The following is a 22,215-nucleotide window of genomic DNA, read 5'->3' as shown; positions in this document are numbered from 1 at the left end:
TCAGATAATCCAAAAATCATCTAAGGTCATCCATCCGAAACTGTCGCTTTTCTGTTTTAATCCAAACCCTCCTTCCCAAAGCTGTCTCAGAAAATCCCATGTGGAAAAGGGCAAGTCTCACTTTTTCCCTCTCCGTCCCTAGGAGCTGGAGCCTCTCTACGCGCAGATCAACAGACCTAAGAAATAGCATCGTCGCCGCGAGCTCCTGGTGGGTGCGTCAGGACTGGCATGGACTCAGCACCACAACAGGTTCTCTCGTATTTTCCCACCTCGTCCCACAAAGAAGTTCATGATTGCCGATGGAACTCATTCAGCAGAGGGAACTACATGTTTTTGGCAACCAATGGCAGATATCTATAGCAGCACACACACACAAAAAAAAAGTATAAAAAAATGCCCAACATTCAATCACAAATGAAACAAATGCTCACCTGACAAATACCATGAGCTCTCTCCTAGCTGGGTTTAAGATGACCCAGTGTGCAAAATCAAAATTCTCTTTTTACTTCTCTACCTGTTGACCATTGTAGAGACATCAAATTTGGAGCAACAGGCATCAGAGAATGACAACAGGGTTGGCGCTGACTGCTTTGAGGCAGAAGCAGGGGTCCACTGTGACCACAGCATCATCATCCTTATGCTTTTTGACACCAGATGTTTTTTTCATCACTCCACAGGGCCCAGTTTGCCATTTTCTTCCCCTTGCCTTTCCTTGTCATGTTTAAAATGAATGGGTGTACAACTTTTTGTATTGCTTTTGACTTTTTTTTAGATAGGGGTGGAGAAATCTAACTGGGGGTGGGGGAGAAAGCCTCGTAGGAAATGAATTAACTTGCAACCACAAGACACATACGTGGCTGATCATGCATTATGATCAAGAATGTTGCCAAAACAACCCCTTAGCTATTCTGCATCCTGGTGAAGAAAGACAGCTGGAACCTTCATTCTGTGAGTAGGAAAGGACATCGAATCCCGTCGATGAGAAAGATGAAAACTGCGTCTGATTTCCTAAGAAGCTCTAAACTCTCTAAGTACAATAAAATGATATTTTTTTATTTTTCCGATATCTTGCTGCTGTGATACTATGCAGACAAGTGTCTTCTCCATGTGCCATTTTCAAAGAAAAGTCATTTGCCAAATAATTCTGGTACAATTCTGGTAATGTGTTTTGGGATCATAAACACTGACTCTCTGATGGAACAATGGTGACGTAAATATTCAGAATAACAAACTGATTCCACGGTTAAACCGGTTCATCTTTATCTCTTTTTGTACATGGGAAAAATTCAAACAGGATTTTTATTTTATAACTTGAAAAAGAAAAAAAACCTTACCATTAAACTCTTTAAATATTTAAGGGAAATGGCTTTAAGGAGTTCTAATGAAAAAAAGTAAGTTTTTTTTTTTTTTTGTAAATATAAGTGTTAATGAAAATGCTTTTTAATAACACCGTCACACTGTAGAGAGGTAGCAGATTGAGCGCAAGGTGTGACAGACTTGATGACTTGATGGATGGGGCTCACCTTCCAGATGTTAGTCTGGAGCGTATGGTAGGAAGCTGGAGTTCAGGGACAGCTGGTGGCACAGTTGGCCAATCGGCAGATAGGGAACAGGAGGGGAGCATGTGACTCCATTGTCTCGCCTTTCCACAAGAGTACTCACCCCATGCGCAAAACAAAAAAATTACAATTCATGCTCTGAAGGCCTGACCTTCGGATTCTGAAAATCCCTGGCCTCTCCACTCCCACCTAACCCCATGTGACCCACTGGACTGTTTATAGGTGGAACAGAAGAGTTTAAGCTTCCTTTTTTTTTTACATTTATGGGACAAAAAGTGCAGTGTTCAGTTTGTATGTTTAGCACATGATTTTCATAAAGAATCTATATATTTTTGCCCTACAGAGAATTGTTATACAGGTCACATGTGTTTTCCTGATGTTCCTATGCAGTTGCAGTATTTGAATTTAGTGTTTTAACAGACGACTTTAAAGATTCACGTGGCTAATTGGAGTTGGGGTTCATTATGATGACTCGGTTTTAAAATGCGAAAAATAGGATTTCCGTTGATATCATTGATTTGAATAAGCCTGTATTGGGTTCTTCGTATCAATAGAAACTAAAGTGATTTGGAAGATTGAGTTGAAAATGATTGTAAATTAGTTCACAAAGAGATGTTATTATCCATCAAAGTGATTATCCTTTCAAACCCACATTTTACACCATCAGGTCACTGGAATCTGATTTTTTTTTTTTTTTTCCAGTTAGAGGAACTGACCAAATGTCTGTTAGAGAATATGCGTATCTGAAGAACTGGGATACTAAGAAGGGCCATGTACTTCCCTCTGTGGCTGTTCCCCGTGGGGCCCCGTGATTTCTCCAGGAATGTACAAGCCTGTTAGTATTAGGTAACCCTTCCCCAGAAAGGGGAAGATGGGAAAGGTGTCATGGCCATGAGCCTTGTCCTGAGATCAGGTCAATTGCGTTTCCTGGACAATTGGTAAGATAGGCAACTCCCATGGGGTAATTGCTTAAATTGTTCTGTTGTTGATGATTCTGATTCAAAACAAGTGGTGCTATCTTCTCCCTCACTAGGCTGTCTTGAGTTTGTCTTGCAGTATCGCACCATTAGAGTGGACTCGGGCTGATGTTGCTGTTTCAAGTCCACCGTCTGGAGTTCATTTCACAGCAGAAGGTAACAGCCCAAGGGACTTGTCAGCCTTCATTGAACAAGATTGAAAATGGAACTGGCTCCAAGCAATGCATTCAAGTGAGGGAAATAAAGTCAAGATTTTTAACTGCCGTCCATATTCTCATTGGCGGAATTCTAGGTGTTTTGTTTTTTTGATTTCTGCCCCCCCCCCCCAAGCCCTGTCTGGTGAGCCCAGAACCACTGTATCCTATCCCAGGAATACAGTGACATTGCCAAGCAAGAGCTGAGGTGCCAATACCAAAAGACCATGGGGAGTCTGCACAGTTCTGGTTAGATCAATAGAAAATCCATGTGTACAACTGTTAATTCCTCATCCTTCACTAGCACTAAATTTGTCACTTTAAATTTTGAAAACCAGGGAAACGCCACCTGTCATTCTGTCCCCCTTCTCCATAGCTCTTCCATCTTTCTATGCCGCAAGACTTTTTTGATAGCTTGTATTCATCCCCCTGTCCACTGAAACCCCATCATGTAATGTACCGGGCACCTTCTTTAAAAAAAAAAAAAAAAATGTTTACTCTGTGGGTTTGGTTCATTTCGATTTCTGCATTCTGACACCTATTTTTTTAATAAAGATGAGAAAGAGAAAACAACTGTTGTAGTACATTTCTACACCTACTTTAACTTTACCTCAGATGACAGTTTGTTAACATATATGGACACATTATTTTTAACTTTATGTACAATGCATTCAACAGAACAGCAAAATTTTTAGAAATTTTCCATTAATTTCTGTAACACACCATGTAAAACTGTTACAAATAAACATGTTTGAGAACAACACCTTAGCCTGGCGTTATTCCACAAGTTTCTGCTGGACAGATGAGCAGCCAAGGCGCTAGGAGAGGAACTGGCCCTCCCTAAGCTTCTGTCTGAGCAGCGGTAGCTCCCGTTGTCCTGCCTTTGGGCTAGAAAGAGCAGGCTTCAGGGCAGCATTAGTTGGTCCTCAGTCCTCAGTCAAATTCAAGGGCTGGCTGTGCTTGGCAAACAAGCACAGTGGTGAGGGAGGAGGGTGTTGGGGAAAGCAAGCCCAGCGTAAATGTGTTATTTGGACCACACTTAGCGTGAAACTTTCAGAAATAAGCAAGACCCTGGGACTAGCCCTGTGGAGTTTGTCTTCTCCTAAAAAGCAAAAAAAAAAGCCTGCTAAACTATTGATTGGAAAACCACGATTAATCTGGACTGTCAAAGAATTCCCCTTCCTTCAGTTTAAGGTCATCTGGCTTAAGGAACTCAAAGAAGGAAGCATTTATCTTTCTTCTCTTCATTTTCCCTCCACACCCCACACCAAAATAAAAATAAAAGTCTAAAGCTGGATTTTGACTTCTGTATGTGCTAAAGAAAATAATGTCTAAGTGTGTGTACATGTGTTTGTAGGCACGTGTGTATGTGTGTGTGTTATTTTTATTTTTGTAACTAAATAAAATAGCCAGATTATAGATTGCAATTAGGACATAGAGAGGCCAAAACCCACCTCTATTTAAGAATAGCTTTGTTAATGACTGCGTCAACACGAGCCCTCCCTGTAGTCTTGCTGCAGAGAAGGTATTAAACAGATACTATCACCAACTTTAGATTCTAACTTCTGTGTAGTAGGAACTGCTAAATCCTGGACTGAATTGTTAGAAAATGTTACAGGAGACTTTAATAACAATGGTGCACACTTGTTGAACAACTAATATATGTCAGGGGAGTGCTGGAAGCTTTCTGTCCCTTGCCACAGTTAATTTTGTAAAGTGGAAGGGGTAGATGTTATCTACAATTTATAGATAAAGAAACTGAAATTGGGGCCGTGCCTGTGGCTCAGTGAGTAGGGTGCCGGCCCCATATACCGAGGGTGGCGGGTTCAAACCCGGCCTCAGCCAAACTGCAACAAAAAAATAGCCAGGCGTTGTGGCGGGCGCCTGTAGTGCCAGCTACTTGGGAGGCTGAGGCAAGAGAACCGCCTAAGCCCAGGAGTTGGAAGTTGCTGTGAGCTGTGACGCCACAGCACTCTACTGTGGGTGATAAAGTGAAACTGTATATCTACAAAAGAAAAAAAAAAAGAAAGAAACTGAAACCAAAGGAGTTGAAATAACTTCCCCAGCTGGCAAATGGCAGAGTTGAGATTTGAATCTTGAGCATCTTTTACTGATAGTTGGTTCTAATTTAAATAGTTCTGCATAGGTTTGTTGAAAAATAATTGGCTTTCTTATGCCTCTTCCCAAACCTCAAGTTGATCTTTGGTAATAGATTTGTAAGTGCCTCCAATTTGAAATACAAATAAAAAATCCATCAGCTGCTACTCTTTTGTTTTGCTGAATATACAGTTACTTCTTTAATTGGCACCTCTGAAACGATGTGTAGAGTGCTAAAGAATAAACCTTTCGGCCCAACTAGTTGAAGTTCAGCCGAAACCCAGACCTAGAGATTTACTCTGCCAACCTGAATGAATCTTAAAGGAGTGACAAATTAAAAGGTGTCCTATTTAACTGCTGGCGGGTGCCAAAATAAATCAGGCAGACGTATCTGCTTTCATTTTGTGCTTGAGAGCAAACCCTTGTTGTTTTGACAGTAAATGTTTTTTGTTTTACTCTGAAAGACAAGAGAAAGAAATGCCTAGAATAAAAACAGGTTTCACTGAAATCAACCTTCAAAGCTTTGAAAGCTCTTAAAAGATGTTTAAATTCAAGGAAAATGTGAGCAGTGGTGCCTGGAAAATTAAAAAGAGAGAGGGGAAGAGAGTAAACACATGTAAATGGCTTTCAAGCCCTTTAGCGGCCAGTCTCAGGATGTGTGTTAAAATATGAAGAGTAGGGCCACATGTGTGGGCCTACTTTGTCATTTTCTAGCTATCATTTTCAAATCCTGATGTGAACCCCCAGAGGAAGGAAATGTGCTCCTTAATTTACAGCTGAGCAAAGGGAATCTCGGAGATGTTACCAAAGAGCTATCAGTTACCAGAGCCAGGGATCGTACCCAGAGGCTGTCCGAGTTCCCAGGGTCTGGCTTCTGACAATTCCATGACGCTTCCCTCTGGCAGGGTTTCCGTGATGTCAAATTACTCTTGTCGCCTCTTATAAAATACTTTAAGCACGTCTGTATTCAATTCTGTGTGTGTCTATTATACTAGAAAAATCACACCATGTGTTTCCCTGACTGATTCAATGCAGAAATTGATTCTTAAGTAAAAATGACTGTAGTTATTTTAAAACAAAGGGAGGAAATCAGGTTTATTCTCGAGAACAGCAATCGCTCTAACCCAATCGAATGAATATGTAATTGCAAAACAAAACCCTCGCAGTCACTTCCAAGGTACAGAGATGTGAAGAGGGAGACTTTTTGAACAGGTTTTCTGTTGACTCTTTGTTAAAGAATATTAATAACTACCACGTGGAAAATGTCTAAATATTTTTGTGAGATGGCAGCCTCTGGTGACTTGGGTCTTTAATCTTTGAAACAACCTTTTACCACTTCTTTCAATCGCTCCAGGGTCATAGCCTGGAGTGAAGAGCAAGCAGGGATAGTTGGAGCTGGGAAAAGCGAGTCTCGGAACTGGCATACTGTCAAGGGTAAAATGCCAAACTGTCCTTTTTCATACTGCACTTTTAGCATCTTCCCTTTGGTGTAGAGTTGGGGGGGACCCTGAAGTCTGTCTCGTCTCAGAATACACGTCAAGGTAACTGAACCAGCTCAGGACCATGAGCTGAAAAATCTAGGAAATTAGTTACTTAAAAAAAGTTGTTTCTTTGGGGCGGCACCTGTGGCTCAACGGAGTAAGGCGTCGGCCCCATATGCCGGAGGTGGCGGCTTCAAACCCAGCCCCGGCCAAAAACTGCACACACAAAAAAAAGTTGTTTCTTTGTTTGTACCTCTCTTGTGCTCTTTCAGATCTTCATAGAAGGACCAAGAAATGTAGCCAGATGTCACATAGCCCATGTTCGTCCCCGTTAAAGCAACATCACAGCATGAACTAAAAATAAAGGCGGTCTTATGCAATGGTGAGTCCCACATGAGTGGGAAGAAATACAAACGGGACCGCAGTCAAGAAGGTGGTTGGATACTCATACTCAGCCGTGTTCCTTCCTCTGCAGGGAAGGAAAGTATTTGACCAAAGCTTCACCCTCTGCTTATCATCTATCTCTTTTCTCACGCAAGTGGAGCAGGCGTTCCTTCCTGGCCAATCTACAGTCGTTTCCAGATGGTGGACTCTGAATTTAGAAAGTCTTGGTTGACTTGCCCGTTGTTTGACCTCCGACGAGTCACTGAGACGCTCTGAAATTCAGCTCGCTCGCATGTAAAATTGAGGGCGTTAGAGCCCGCAGAGAAGGAAGTTTGGTAACTCCATACCTGGAACGTACGAAATGCTCAGTGCACTGTCCCTGTTGTTAATATGGAAGGAAGTCAGAGACCTGTTATGTGTTTTTGTACTTCTTTTTTTATGTTTTCACTTTACACATCTATTATCCCAGCTGAGTAACAAGTGTACAGAATGGCAGTGGGTGATTGAGTATTATCTCTATTTTATGGTCAAAAAAGAGCAAACTGTACCCATCTTTGAAAAGAAAAAAATTTTTTTTGACACGTGAAATTTGACAGTGTAACTCGAGGGTAGCCCCATTCAAATCAGGTGGAAGTCGTGGTTGTCACCTGTTCTCGCCAATATTCAACATTGCTCTGAAATTTGAGGCACTGCAACGCACTAATATGAGAGAAAGAAGTCAGGTGTTTCAATGCAAAAATGAGAACGTTATATCAAGGTTTACAGATAATATTTCTAACAGGAAGTATATTAGAAGCTATAATAACTAGGTGGTTAGTTTAATATAGAGAGAGAAATAGAGAAAAAACTGATATATATGTATACTGATATATATGTATATATAAAAGTATTTATGTATACATATATGTAAATATAAAAGTTTAACATACAGTAATAGAGAAAAAACTGATATATATGTATATATAAAAGGGTTTTCTCTATTACTACAAAAAAAGTTTTAGAAAAATTACTAAGAAAATACATCCTACTAATGATAACAACTAAAGTAAAATGTCCAAGAATAAATTTAATACTGACGATGTGAGATCAGATGAAAAAAAACCAGCAAAACTACAAAACCTTATCAATAGGAACAAACCGAGAGAGGAGAGGAAGGCCTAACAGGATAAAAATGTAAATTCTTCCCAATTAAATAGCAAATTAGTACAATTTCAATTTAATCTCAAGCTTATATCTTCAATCATGTACTCCTATTCAGTTGTATTCTACAGTCCCGCAGCCGTGGGCTGGTTCTGGTGTGTGGCCTCTTGAGAGCCGGGCCACACAGCGTCACCATCTGAGCTCTGCTGCCTTGTCTCATTCCCTGTCCCCGGCCCCATCCATTCATGAGGAAGTTGTCTTCCATGAAGAAGTATAGGAATTCTCAACTAAAAATCGCATTTGATTCCACAGTCCTATTACTATGTATCTACCCAGGAGAAAAAAAAGTCATTTTACCAGGACGTTTGCACTAGAATGTTTACCGCAGTTCAGTTCACAATTGTGAAGCTGTGGAAGCAACTCAAATGCCCATCAGCCCATGAGTGGATTAACAAACTGTGGTATGGGTAATGCATAGAATACTGTTCAGCCGTAAAAAGATGGAAGCTTTACAACTTACGTGTTTACCTGGATGGAGTGGAACACATTCTTCTTAGTAAGAAGTGCCACAGAATGGATAAACATGTATCCAATGTACTCACTACTCTATGAAACCAGTATATAAACAACTAGACACTCACACAAGAGAAAAACACAAGTATCGTCTAGTGAGGGGGGAAGGGAGAGAGAGTGAATAGCAGGTTCTCCCCTAAGGTGGAAAATGTGAGGATGGTCAGCACCCCCTCCCACCCCCGGGTGAAGGGCTCAACTGCAACTTGAACTTTACCTTAGAAATGAAAACAATGTAACCTAGACATTTGTACCCTCATATTAATCTAATAGAAGAAAAATAAATAAATGATACAATAAAAAGTAAAAAAAAAATGTTTTTAAATCTGTCTTCTACGAAACAGTCCCTGGTGCCGAAAAAGGTTGGTGGCTGCTGTTCTAAAGCTTATCTAAATGAGAAAAAGCATGGGATGAGAATGTTTGAGAAAAAATGTGATGCCATGAGGATAAACATAGACTATGAGATCTCAAAAATAAAGCCAAAATAATGTAAAGTGTTTGGCATAGGACAAAGAAGAGAGTGGTCAAAGGATCAATGAAACAGGATACAGAAATAAGTCCAGGAAATTAATGTAGGATCGAAAGTATCCAAATCGGTGGCGATAAAATGATTGGAACTGGGCCAACACTTGCTACTAGAAAATGTTAGATCCCTATTGCACATTTTCCATTTCACAAAAAATGACACCGAAGCTTAGAGAGAAAGCACCAGGTAGGTCACGGGAGTAGCCACTGGAAGGACTACAATTCACACCCAGCGTCTGACTCCAGAACTTGGGTTCTTTTTTTTTTTTGCAGTTTTTTTATGGCTGGGGCCAGGTTTGAACCCACCACCTCCGGTACATGGGGCGGTGCCCTACTCGTTTGAGCCACAGGCGCCGCCCCTAGAACTTGGGTGCTTAATAATTACTCCAGGTAAATTCCTCGATTAGGACCAGGGCAGAAAGTCCCCACTGAACGAGAGGAGGTTGTTTGGAGATGGGCAATATACTGAAGTTGAAGAAGAAGAGGACCTGAAATCAAAAAGAAAACTAACATTTAAATAATTTCTCACTGGAAGCTTCAAACTGCCCTGATGGCAGTCAGTGGGAATGCATCAATCCTGTCCTCAAAGGAAGCTTGATCTTTGGACAAGGCTTGAATGCCTCACATCCTTCAACACGTACAAAGAAACCATTAAAAAAAAAAAAAAAAGACAAAGCACCCTGCTGTTTATTTCTCACCTTCAAAAGAGGTGAGAAACGCTTTGGGGAATTCCGGGGTATAGTACACCTTGTACAGCCAATGAATCTGCCAACTCTTCAGGCTCAAAAACGCAGCTCTGAAGACCAAAGGCATTTTAGAGATCATGCCCATTGGTGACGTGGAGAGGAAGAGGGCCCAGAGGGTCCTGCCCCCCTCCCCTCACGTCAGGCCTTCCTCTCACCACCACATAGCACCGACATTCCCACCAGCCGCCCCTCACCTCAGAAAGCCATGCATGACCAGAGGAAAACATCTAAGTCCATCTGTGAAACCTGTTGTTTATAATTTACAACTCATAAAAGAACAGCAGCAGCAGCCTTATATATGAACCCTTTGTTGATTTTAGTAAATACATAATTTTAAAAATTTAGGACATATGTAAATCTAAAACTATAAGTCTGCTCCCAACCTTACTCCCTATTTTTCTATTCATATTTTAGAATGTATTTTTAATTACACATCAATTATATTCTTCTTTTCTTCCTTTATTTTTATTTATTTATTTTTTTTTTTTGGAAATAGGGTTTTACTTTGTTGCCCTCTGTAGAGTGCTATGGCATCATAGCTCACAGCAACCTCAAACTCCTGGTCTCAAGCAATCCCCTTGCCTTAGCCTCCCTAGTAACTGGGACTACAGGTACCCACCACAATAGCTATTACTTTAGAGACAAGGTCTCGTTCTGGGCTTGAACCCGTGAACTCAGACAATTCACCTGCCTCAGAGTGGATTAGGATTACAGACAGGCATGAGCCACCATGCCCAGCCCCTTATACATCAATTCTAAATACACTTTTAATATGACAAGAATTTCTGGCCAGGAGCAGCCAAAAAGAGTTTAAAAATTAGCTGGTGTGGTGGCGCACATCTGTAGTCTGACCTACTCTGCAGGCTGAGCCAGGAGGACAGCTTGAGTGCAGGATTGTAGGGTTACAGTGAGCTATGATTTGCACCACTGCCCTCCAGCCTGGGTAAAACACTGAGACTTTAGCTCTAAGCGAAGGTGAAGAGACTGTCCTTCCATTTCCTCCTGGGATGCACCTGGCTTTCGGGAAGCTCCTGGCCCCTGGTCTGCTATGATATCTTTCCCCAGCTCTTCCCAGATTTACCTGATCAGAGGATGAAAACAGCTTAGCTGATGTCTGTTTTGTTAATGGCTGAGATTCACTACAAATAATACCATGTTATCTCAGTAGAAACATCTGGTTTACGGATCATGGGTAAGAGGTTTTAACAAACTCCACATGAATTTACCCCCAAAATAACAATCTACAAAACCGTCCATGCTTTGTGCTGATTGCATTTTAGGTTAGAGCAAGAATTGGATCTTGTAAATGGTGCTACAATTTTGCTGCACTGGAAACCGTCATCTCAAGAAAGATGTGCCTTAGCAGATTCATTCTCCTCTAAAGAAAACTAACATGCTAGAGGCACAAGGAAAGTTGGTCCACGGAAATACCCTGACAGTCATGCCAGAGTCAAGTTAATTTCATGGCGGATAGCGGGGACTTGCCTCCAGGATGGTGGGAAGGGTGACAGTGAGGTTGTGCGGGGCTGGAAACTGGAGCAGGGAGGAGAGACTCAAGGTCATTAAAGGGAACCTGGGTCTAAAATGCCAAGAGGAAGAGTCAGATAAACCCCAAACCAGAGCCAAGCAGAGGGCAGAATGTGGACAGAGCAGCTATTAAAGGCAGAATGTAGAGGGAAGGGCTCAGAGCAGGGACATAGGCAGCTCAGGCAATGGAGGCAGAGCACAGCTCTTAGAGGGCACCAGCCTGGGTCTGCACCCCCTCTCCTGGGTCAGTATTCCAGCGGATTGTAGGGCAAAAGATCTTCATAGGTGGTTTAGAGTTGTGTGGATAAAGGTTTGTGCTTCTCTACTAGACTGTAAAACCCCTTTGCAAGCAGAAATCACATCATAGTTATTCCATTTTCCTACCCATAGCACTGTGCCCCAAGCATAGCAGGTAAGCCACAGAGGTTTACTGAGCACACAGGACTGAGAGAGGACACTGGGCTGAAGAAGAGGTTCTGGAGGCTTCTGATGACATAGGGTACCAGGACTCTCTGGGCCTCCATTTTTGAGAGCGAACAATGGGATTGGATGATAAATGTGATGCCCTTTTCAATGTTAGAAAACATTCCAACAGTTCAAAATGAATCAGTGAATAATAAAAGCTCTGTCCAGGGTGGGGCCCATAGCTCAGTGGGTAGGGTGCTGGCCACATACACTGAGGCCGGCAGGTTCCAACCTGGCCCAGGGCAGCTAAAACAACAATGAAAACTGCAACAACAACAACAAAAAAATAGCCAGGCATTGTGGCAGGCGCCTGTGGTCCTAGCTACCTGGGAGGCTGAGGCAAGAGAATCACTTAAGCCCAAGAGTTTGAGGTTGCTGTGAGCTGTGATGCTACAGCACTCTACTCAGGGCGACATAGTGAGACTCTGTCTCAAAAAAAACAAAACCATGTTCATTGGGTTATTAACATTTCTACTAGCAAGGTAAAAACATAATAGGAGGATGTCCCTACAAGACAAAGGGATATCAAGATGAATGAGAACATGGGCCTGACCTTGAAGGAGCCTGCAGGTAGAGGGAGGGGGACACGGATGGCTAAGGAATTACAGTGCAGTGTCACACGTGCCAGCAAATGCTATTCTAGAGGGTGCTGCAGGGCCCACCTTTTCTTGGGATCGTCAAGGAAGGCTTCTCAAAGGAGGGGTGACATTTGAGAGAGATCTTGAAAAGACAAATATGAGTTCCCCAGATGAAGAGAGGGAGTCTCAGTAAAAGTCCGCTTGACAGAGAGAGCGGCGGATCACACAGGTCAGGAAATGTGTACTCGATCAGTGGAAACGTGGGATTTAATCTAGAAGAGCAGGCATTTTCTGGGGGGGGGGGGAATAAGCAGGGGAGGGGAGAGTAAGCAAATGCCACTTGCTATGAGGGACACATTTCTTTCCATCTTATCTACATGGGCCGTCATATTCTAGAGGAACAGAGACAGCTGTGAAACAGGTCTCGTGGTAATGGCCGTAGAACATGGGTCCCAAGTAAAGTTGAGAAGTCGTTCAAGCTCACGTTTCTTCTGCTTTTTGCATCCTGGTCCTGATGCTTCTCCTTTTTTCCCACCCTCCTTGCTGGGACTAGAAATTAGTGCCGGGGATCGGGTGGGCAGGGTAAATAGTTTCTCAGTCTCCAGCTAAACTTGGGCTGAGAAACAGAAATGACGGGTGAATTTTCTCATTATAAACATGCTCAAGAGCCTCAGCTGGAGTGGAAGACCCCAGTCGTCCTGCTTATCTCAGCTCAAGTACACAATCCCTAAATAACTTCTCCCAGCGGTGGTGAGAACATCCCCGCGCCCCCATCAGCTTTTCCCCATGCAGAGACACAGGTGCAACATCCTGCCCCCAGGGCTGGGAACTGCACCTCTGTGTGCCGATTTCCAGACCACCGGCCGGAATCCTGCTCCAGAGAGAAAGACTGAAGGCGTGCTGAGCCAGGCAGACCTTGCACTTGACCCCAGCCTCAGAAGAAACTGCCCTGTGTTCACCCCTTTGTTAACTGTCATTCACTGGGGATTTACAAATTAAAGAAATGAGGGAGAGAGAGGGAGAGACAAAGGAAAACAAGATTCTAATTTCTCCCCTGCAAAAAGAACAAAGAACTGAGGTTTGGAATAAAGTTTCCTGTCTTTGTCAAATAATAATCATTTTATTATTTTAATTATAAAAGTTAACTTTTAATAATTCTGTCCTAGGTACTAGGTACTAGGTCTACCTACATCATCTTTAATCCTTACAAAAATCCCTGAAAGGTAGCCTCGTTCCTTTTTTGTGGACAAAGAAATGAACCACAGAGAGTCTAAGGTCTGTGTTCAAGGTTATACAGCAACCACCTGGCCGTGTCAGGATATGGGTGCAGATCTCCCAGACTTCAAACTTTATTTTTAAGAGCTCTGTGACCTTGGGCAACATGAGGTTTCTCATCTGTGACACGGAGGATAATAATAAAAATTCATGTTGTGGAAAGATTCAGAGAGTAAGTAAATCAAAATAAATAAAATAACTCCTACCTGTCAGGATTGCCATCTGGATTAAACGAGTTGATAAGGAAAGGGGCTTTGCAAACTGCAATACACCATACAAATTTTATCTTTATTAATATTTCAAAAAATATGGCTGCTTCCATAAAACAAAACAGTCTGTGGCACATATTTACGACAACAAGCCTCAGAAACAGTTCTCAGTCTGACAAATTTCTCTCCCATTGTGTTATTAAAAGGTTAAGGGAAATGAACAACCAAGGATTAAGATTAGATCTTTCACACATGAAACCACAAAATCAATAGAGCCTCAGTAATCTATCTGGTGATATGAAGAAATATACTGAAGTGCCTAGAATAATTACTCAGGGAAATGTCAACAGGTATTGATAAGAAACTGGGCCACCGCCGCCCTCAGTGCCCTCCTGCCGAACAGAGCTCATATTCCAAAAACTGAGAAAGGGTGAGTTTTTGGAAGTGGCCCCAGAAGAGGGGCACTTTTTATTCTTTCAAAGTTCTGCAGTATTTCTTCAACTGGGTCAATGCTGCTTGAGAAAAATGATACCCTTAGCGGCGCCATGGAGAGTTCATGATTACATGTATCTGTGGTCAATATAAGGTCCTTTTTAAAAACCTGCTATTATGGGCGGCGCCTGTGGCTCAGTCGGTAGGGCGCCTGTGGCTCAGTCGGCCAGGTTCAAACCTGGCCCCAGCTGAACTGCAACCAAAAAACAGCCGGGTGTTGTGGCAGGCGCCTGTAGTCCCAGCTACTCGGGAGGCTGAGGCAAGAGAATCGCTTAAGCCCAGGAGTTGGAGGTTGCTGTGAGCTGTACGATGCCATGGCACTCTACTAAGAGCCATAAAATGAAACTCTGTCTCTACAAAAAAAAAAACCTGCTGTTATTATCCTTAGGCTATGATGGTCATTATCGCTGTCACTGAAAATTACTAAGTATTTAGAAGATGCCAACTATCTTTGTGGACACCTGTAGGATGGAGGGCCGAGGCTGAAGGCTCAGCAGTGAGTTCTGTGCAGAATGTTTATTTTCCCCACCCATGGGGAAAGGGATACTCGGAGAACTCAGAGGATGGCAGAATTCTGGTGAGTGTTCGGGTCGGGCTTTCAAATCAAAATTCTGAGGTTTGGCTAGATGAAAGATTAACTTTTGGCCCCAGAATGCCTTGAGATAAAATGACCTCTGGATTAACCTTCATGAACTTTTCATGGTTGCCTGATTCTGTATCCGTGTGGACTTCCTCCTGCAGCCCCAGAATACCTTGAGATAAAATGACCTGGATTAACCTTCAAGGTCACCTGATTCTATATCGGTGTGGACTTCCTCCTGCAGCCCTAGACACAGATGGGGCATCAGAGGTGGTAAAAGGAATAGTTACAATGGAAACAGCGGCTTCCACATATCAAACACATGCTTTGTATCAAGGAATGCATAGAAAAAATTACAGATATTGCCTCTAATCCTTATAACCTCTATACTAGAACTAAACTCTCTACTTTATAGTGAATCAACTGAGAATCAGAGAGGCAAAGTACCTTGCCTGTTGGGGTCCCGCCACGAGAGCAGCATGCACTGAGACCTGTGGAAATTGGCAGCGATCAGCTGCAGAAATATAGTTAGAAGCGATGGCAAAGAAAGACTAGAGATACAGAGTAGAATTAAAAGTGGGAGCTCAGGGGTCCATTGCCCATCCTGGGATTCCAGCAATGGCCCAGAGTGTTTGCTCCACTCTGATTTTATTGAAGTCTATTTGCCCAGAAGGTAAGAGGAGAGAGGGAACAAAGACGTCAGCAGTTTCTCGGATTGATCATATCAGTCCCTTCAATAATCTGAAATCTGAGCCTTGTATTGGGAGAGCCTCCTGCCTGAGGTCACAAACACAGATTTCTAAGGAGGTGTTAAGCTCCACCAGTTCTCTGTGGAGTAAAACGCCACCTGTGTTAATCTCCTCTGAGGGATCGGTGGGAGGGAGGCATTTTCCTCCCATCACCACCACAGAGGATTTTCCTCTGCAATAAGGGATACAAGCTCTTCTGCCCATATCTAAGAGCTTGAGCTACTCCCTTGGTCTCTGCCCCAGGCAAATGCAACTCTCCATAATGGGTATCTGCTTTGCCTGTTTAATGGGCAGGAAATGCCCTAGAAGATGTATCTTTTCTAGGATTTGCCATAATCTCTTCTATGACCATTACTCCCCTCAGAGTGCTCACAGACCCAGCAGGGGTTTGTAAGCTGTATCCCCTACAGGCTAGAATTTCAGAAAAGGAAAGAAGATTGCTAGCAATGGCTAGCTTAAATGTAGACTAACTGACTTTTTTTTGTTCCAACTCAACTGAGTTTACTTTTTAGTTTTTCCCTTTTTCTGGGTGTGCTTTCCTTTGCCAAGAATGGGATCTGCACTCCCCCTTTTCCCAGCACTTGCCCAAAGCCATTTGTAGCTAATAAATGAGAGAACTTAGACTCAAAACTCAGCCTCTTGTTCCTCTGCTGGTCATGTTCCATCCACTCATTGGGACTGCCTCTCAGAAATACAAATCCCCAAACCAGAAATAGGTGCCACAGCTGGGCATGAATGTAAGTGGGACTGCCCTGCCACTAGGGACAGCCAAATGTCTGAACTCATGATGGGAGGAGGAACAGGAGAATGTCTAAGGGGCGGAGGCTCAGAGCAGAGACTGGGGCAGACTGGAGAGGCCTGGGTAACTCTAGAGGGCCTGGGAAGGACAAGCCAGCCTCGGGGCATGTGGTGTCCTCAGAACCCAGCCTCTGAGGATGCTGGTGGGGAAGCTTTGGGGCAAGCATCTGAACACAAGCGTCTCAGTTGCCTGTCCTTTTGGTCCTTGTGCCCCATTTCTAGTTGCTGGGCTCTGGTCCTTGTCTACTGTCCAGTCTCTGAGGGAATCCAGGCAACTTTGGCATGGGTGCCTGGTGCCCCTCCTGGGCCAGTCTGCCTGGATCTGAAATCTCCAGGTGTTCCTTCTCCCCACAGCAACTGCCATCCTATGATGCAGGTGAGAACCTGAGATTCAGAAGAGAGACGCAACTTGCCCAAGGACACACACAGGTGGTGCACAAGTGGCAGGGATAGGCCTGAACCCCATTCTCTACTGTGAACCTTCGGACTTCCCTTCCTTTTCTCTTCTGCCTCAGAAAACTAAAACCTGGGGCAGGTTCTAGGCATTAGGAAAACTCAACCTCTGGCAAAGGCCTCCTCGCTGCCTCTTTTCCACACTTATTTAAGGAAAGTCAGTGTCCAGACCAAGGTGGTCTGGGGACTGTAGTAAATTTCCACATTTGATGTAGGAGCTGAGTAATAATAATAGCTAGTGATTTTATAATGTACTCATCATGTGCCAAAAATTGTCCTAAACAATTTGTGTGTGGTTCCTCACTTACTCCTCACAGGAGTCTTTTGACAACATGCAGAGTCAGTGTGTGTAGCCTCTCCTGTGTCACCCCTCCAGGAGACAGGGCATTTCCCTACACTGGCTCACATATGAAGACTATGTTGTCAATTGCCAGGGCTGAGCAGCCTCTAAGGAAGGGTAGCTGCTCCTGGACAAATGCAGTTATGTAAACATGGGTCCAGAGTTAACAGACTGTTGCATTCAAGACAAATAGAAATTTTCAAAGCAATATTTTGCAAAACTAGAGGCAAAGCATGATAACAGATGGGGAAGGACATTTAGCGGCACTCTCCTGAAGCAACTGGTAAGGGGAGAGAGCAAGGTCATACCTGGCCTGGAGAATTTGTGTGGAGCTGTGGCTCAGGGTGGGCAGCCAAGTGGTGGGCTGCTGAATTCAGTGTGTGAGCCGGAGCTGTGGAGACTTGACACACCAGTCAAGTCTCTGCGAGCCCACCTTGACCCCGGTGGGGGTGGCCAGCTCCCTTCCCGCCCCTCACGGAAGTCCCAGAAGAAGCCTTCTGCAGTTTTAGGTTCTCGGGGGAAGCTAGGCATTCAGTGGAAAGACTGGAGTTGTGTGTACTCCCGAGCGATGTTTGCCGGCCAGATTGGAGGCTGTCTGGGGTGGTTCTGCCTAAGTCCCCAGGTGGGTGAGACATCCATACTGGGAAGGTTCCCTGGGACAGAGGACAGCCATTGTCATAAAGGTTGCCAGAAGGTCGTGAGGGCAGGTCTCTAAGGCACGGCAGGCTGAGTTCCACCTGCTGGGAGCGGACTCCACTTGTGACTGGCCCAGGGACTTACGAACGGAACTGTTGTCAGCAGAAACTGTGAGACCTGCCTCTGAAGAATTTTGGAGAGCTGTGGGATCCCAGATCAGTGGGGTCTGAGGACTGAGCAGGCAATCACCAGGAACAATTAAGCTGGGAAACAGGTATAAGCCTGGGAACCAGAGAGAGGTGTTGTCCGTCCCTCTAAATTCACAGCGCCACCTGGTGTCCAGGCAGTATATTGCAATATAAATATATTCCTTTTTTTTTTTTCATTGTTGGGAATTCATTGAGGGTACAATAAACCAGGTTACACTGATTGCATTTGTTAGGTAAAGTCCCTCTTGCAATCATGTCTTATCCCTACATCATATATGTATATGTGTGTGTGTGTGTATGTATATGTGTGTGTGTGTATATATATATTTGTGTGTGTGTGTGTTTGTTTTTTCTTTTTTCTTTCTTGTAGTTGTTGCTAATTTCTTTTCTTTCCTTCCTCTATTGGTTGCTGAGGTTGCTTACATCAGGATTTTTGAGCTTTTTGTATTTTGTTTCAATGTGTTTTGTTTTTTGCTAAGTTGTTTGGCTGGTTCTTTTCCTAACTTCCATTTTTACATTTAACAAGAGCAAGGGCTCCTATATTTGGCTACAGAATTTTAGCTTCATATATTCTCTCTCCCTATTTCACTCCTCTGCATTCTCTCAGGATAGAGACTCCTCTACTTTTCTCATCTCTCCCACGTAACGTGTTTCTGCATCAGCTAAAATATCTCCCCCTTTTGTCTTTGTTTGCTGTCTTTCTTCTTTCTTTCTTTATTCTCTTCCCTCCCTCTCCTTTATTTGATTCAACAGTATTTTTTGTTTTCTTTATCTATTCTTATTTTAATATTACTTCCTTTTTTCCTCTTTTTTTCTTTCCTTTCTTTGCTAAGGGCTGGTGTGACGTAGCTGTGGTCTGGCAGGTAGACTACAACAGTAGGGTGGCTCAAGGAGGCTAGGGTAATTTTGTACTGCTGGCCCCAGGAAGAAAGTATTAGCAAGATCACATTGCAGAACTTTTCTATTTCTTTTTCATCCTTACTCAATTTTTCCTTCTTGTTTTATGTTTTTGTTATCTTTCTTCTCTTCCTACTTTTGGCAGAGGAAGAGTCTGGCTGTTCAGGCTGTAAGGAGTGCCTGATTTAGGGGAACCCACCTATCCCAGCTCCTCAAATCCTTGAGCTATAGGCATGGCCTTAGCACAGTGCTGAATAATACTATTTTTTCTCTCACTCTCATCTTCCCTTCTTGTCCTCCTTCTCTCCTGTTCTTCAATGTTTTTTCTGTTATTCCCCTTATACCCCTCCCCACCTTTTTTTCAGTTTTTGGCCAGGGCTGGGTTTGAATCCACCACCTTTTCTCTTACTCTTTCCTTCTTCACTTACCTTTTTTTTTCATTTCCTCTTGTTTCTCCCTGATTGCTCTAACCCTTCTCTGTCTTCTGGCTCCATACCAAGAGGTGACGAAAAGGAGGAGGTGAGAAGGAAAAAGGAACACAAGGAGATGAATAAGAAGAAAGCAAAAATGAGGAGGAACCAAAAGAAAAATTCAGGCACCATGAAAAATCAAAATAGAGCAACTCCTCAAGACAAAGGGACCACAAGACAGTTTTTACAGAACACTCCTCCTATAAAGAATTAATGGATTTGATAAAAAGGGAATTTAAAATATAGATGATAAAGATAATGGAAGAGAAAATGGAAAGACAGAACCAGAAGCTAGATAAGAGATATATAGACTACAGAAAGGATATGGTGGAGCTTAAGGAAATGAAGAAGACACAGGTAATGTAAAGATGTAGTGGAAAGTATCAAAATAGGTTAGACCATGGAGAAGAAAGAAACTCAGGGCTAGAGGACAAAGTTTTTAAGTTAATCCAGGTAGTTAAAGAGGCAGAAAATTAGAGATAAAAATCAGAACAGTACTTAGAGAACTTCAAGACTCCACGAAAGCATTCAAAGATATGAATGATAGTGATTCATGAAGGGGAAGAAGATTGTCCCAAAGGAATAGAAGCCCCAAAGGAGACTATCATAAATGGAAACTTCCCAAGTTTTATTAAACACTCTGACACACTCCTTTGAGATGGATCTTGAACCCCAGGTCATCTCACCTCAAACAGAGTCTCTCCAAGACACATTCAAATGACACTTTCATTCAAAGTTAAGATGAAAGAAAAAATTCTGCAAGCAGCCAGAAGTAAGCACCAACTGACCTACAGAGGTAGAGCCATTAGGATGACAGCAGACTTCTCAAATCTTCCAAGACAGAAGACCATGGTCATGCATCTTCAACATTCTTAAACAAAGCAATTGTCAGCCCAGACTTCTGTATCCTACTAAAGTCAGCTTCAAAACGGATGGACAAATCAAATCTTTTGCAATATATAAGCACTGAAGAAATTTGCCACAAGAAGACCAGCTCTACAGGAAATACTTAGACCTATTCTCAACACTGCCCACCACAATGGACCACCAGCAAAGTAAACACCCAGAAGCTAAAGGTCAAAACTTAGCTGCTACAATGGCACAAAGGATAAAAATACACAAAATAAGACTTTCACAAAATAAGATTAATAGAACTCCACCACACTTATTAATTCTCTCAATAAATGTCAATGGACTGAATTCACTACTGAAGAGGCACAGGCTGGTTGATTGGATTAAAAAACACAAGCTATCCATATGCTGTCTATAGGAGACACACCTAGCCTTGAAGGACAAATCAAGAATTAGGGTCAAGGGATGGAAAACAGTATTTCAAGTAAAATGGAATCAGAAGAAAGGAGGGGTTGCAATCTTATTCTCAGATACAAGTGGATTCAAAGCAACTAAAGTCAAGAAAGACAAAGATGGGCACTTCATACTGGTCCAAGGAACCATAAAACAAGAAGACATTTCGATCTTAAGTGTTTATGCACCTACCTTATATGCTCCCAGATTTATGAAACAGACTTTGAGGGGTCTGAGCAATATGTTAGCCTATAACACCATAATAGCCAGGGATTTTAACATCCCTCTGACGGAACTGGACAGATCCTCTAAACAGAAACTAAACAAAGATACAAAGGACTTAAATGCAGCCCTAGAACAAATGAGATTAATAGACATTTATAGAACATACCATCCCAAAGCAAAAGAATATACATTTTTCTCATCAGCCCATGGCACATACTCCAAAATAGACCACATCCTAGGATACAAATCAAATCTCAGCAAAATTAAAGGAATAAAAATTATACTTTGCCTCTTCTCAGACCACAAGGCAATAAAGGTGGAAATCAACACCAACAAAAACATTCAGACCCACACAAAGGCATGGAAATTAAACAACCTTATGCTGAATGATAGTTGGGTTCAGGAAGAGATAAAAGAGGAAATTGCTAAATTCCTTGGACATAACAATAATGAAGACATAAGTCACCAAAACCTGTGGGATACAGCTAAAGCATCCCTGAGAGGAAAATTTATTGCATTAGATGCCTACATTCAAAAAACTGAAAGACAGCACATCAACAATCTCACAAAACATCTTATGAACTTGGAAAAAGAAGAACAATCTAATCCTAAACCCAGCAGAAGAAAAGAAATAACAAAAATTAAATCAGAGATTAATGAAATTGAAAACAAAAAAAAAATCATTCAGAAAATTAATGGGGAAAAAGTTGGTTCTTTGAAAAAATAAATAAAATAGATAAACCTTTGGCCAGTCTAACCAGAAACAAGAAAGTAAAATCTCTAGTAACCTCAATCAGGAATGATAAAGGGGAAATAACAGCAGGTGTCTCAGAGATACAAGAGATCATCTCTGACTACTACAAGAAACTCTATGCCCAGAAATTTGACAATGTGGAGAAAGTGGATCAATACTTGGAATCATACCCTCTCCCTAGAGTTAACTAAGAAGAAATAGATCTCAAGAACAGGCCAATTTCAAGCACTGAGATCAAACAAACTATAAAAAAATCTCCCAACAACAACAACAAAAAATGCCCTGGTTCAGATAGCTTCACACAAAAATTCTATAAAACCTTCAAAAAAGAGCTTAAACCTACACTTCAGAAACTATTCTAAGAAATTGAGAAGATAGAAATTTCCCCCAACACATTCTATGAAACAAATGTCACCCTGAAACCAAAACCAGGAAAAGACCCAACTGAAAAGGAGAACTTCAGACCAATCTCACTCATGAATATAGACACAAAAATTCTCAATAAAATCCTAGCCAATATATTACAGTTTCTCATTTAAAAAGTCATACATCACAGGGATGCAAGGCTGGTTTAACATAC

At 42.3% G+C, this 22,215-nt stretch overlaps 1 protein-coding gene and 1 long non-coding RNA gene across 11 annotated transcripts in view; one reads left to right on the top strand and one right to left on the bottom strand.

Moving 5' to 3' along the window:
• The window catches only part of DAB1 (DAB adaptor protein 1), a 1,288,157-nt gene extending 1,284,666 nt beyond the window's left edge, over positions 1 to 3,491 (top strand). For all 8 annotated transcript variants that reach the window (XM_053575146.1, XM_053575152.1, XM_053575151.1 and 5 more), the window contains one exon: positions 143 to 3,491. The gene's annotated coding sequence lies outside the window, so the exon portion shown is untranslated. The remainder of the gene's footprint in view (positions 1 to 142) is intronic.
• Positions 1 to 22,215, bottom strand: part of LOC128574520 (uncharacterized) — a 42,308-nt gene that overhangs the window by 7,362 nt on the left and 12,731 nt on the right. The gene's annotated exons all lie outside the window — the stretch shown is intronic.

This window comes from Nycticebus coucang, chromosome 22 (genome assembly GCF_027406575.1).
Source record: "Nycticebus coucang isolate mNycCou1 chromosome 22, mNycCou1.pri, whole genome shotgun sequence".
Lineage (NCBI taxonomy): Eukaryota > Metazoa > Chordata > Mammalia > Primates > Lorisidae > Nycticebus > Nycticebus coucang.
This window is presented reverse-complemented; position numbering and strand designations above follow the sequence as displayed.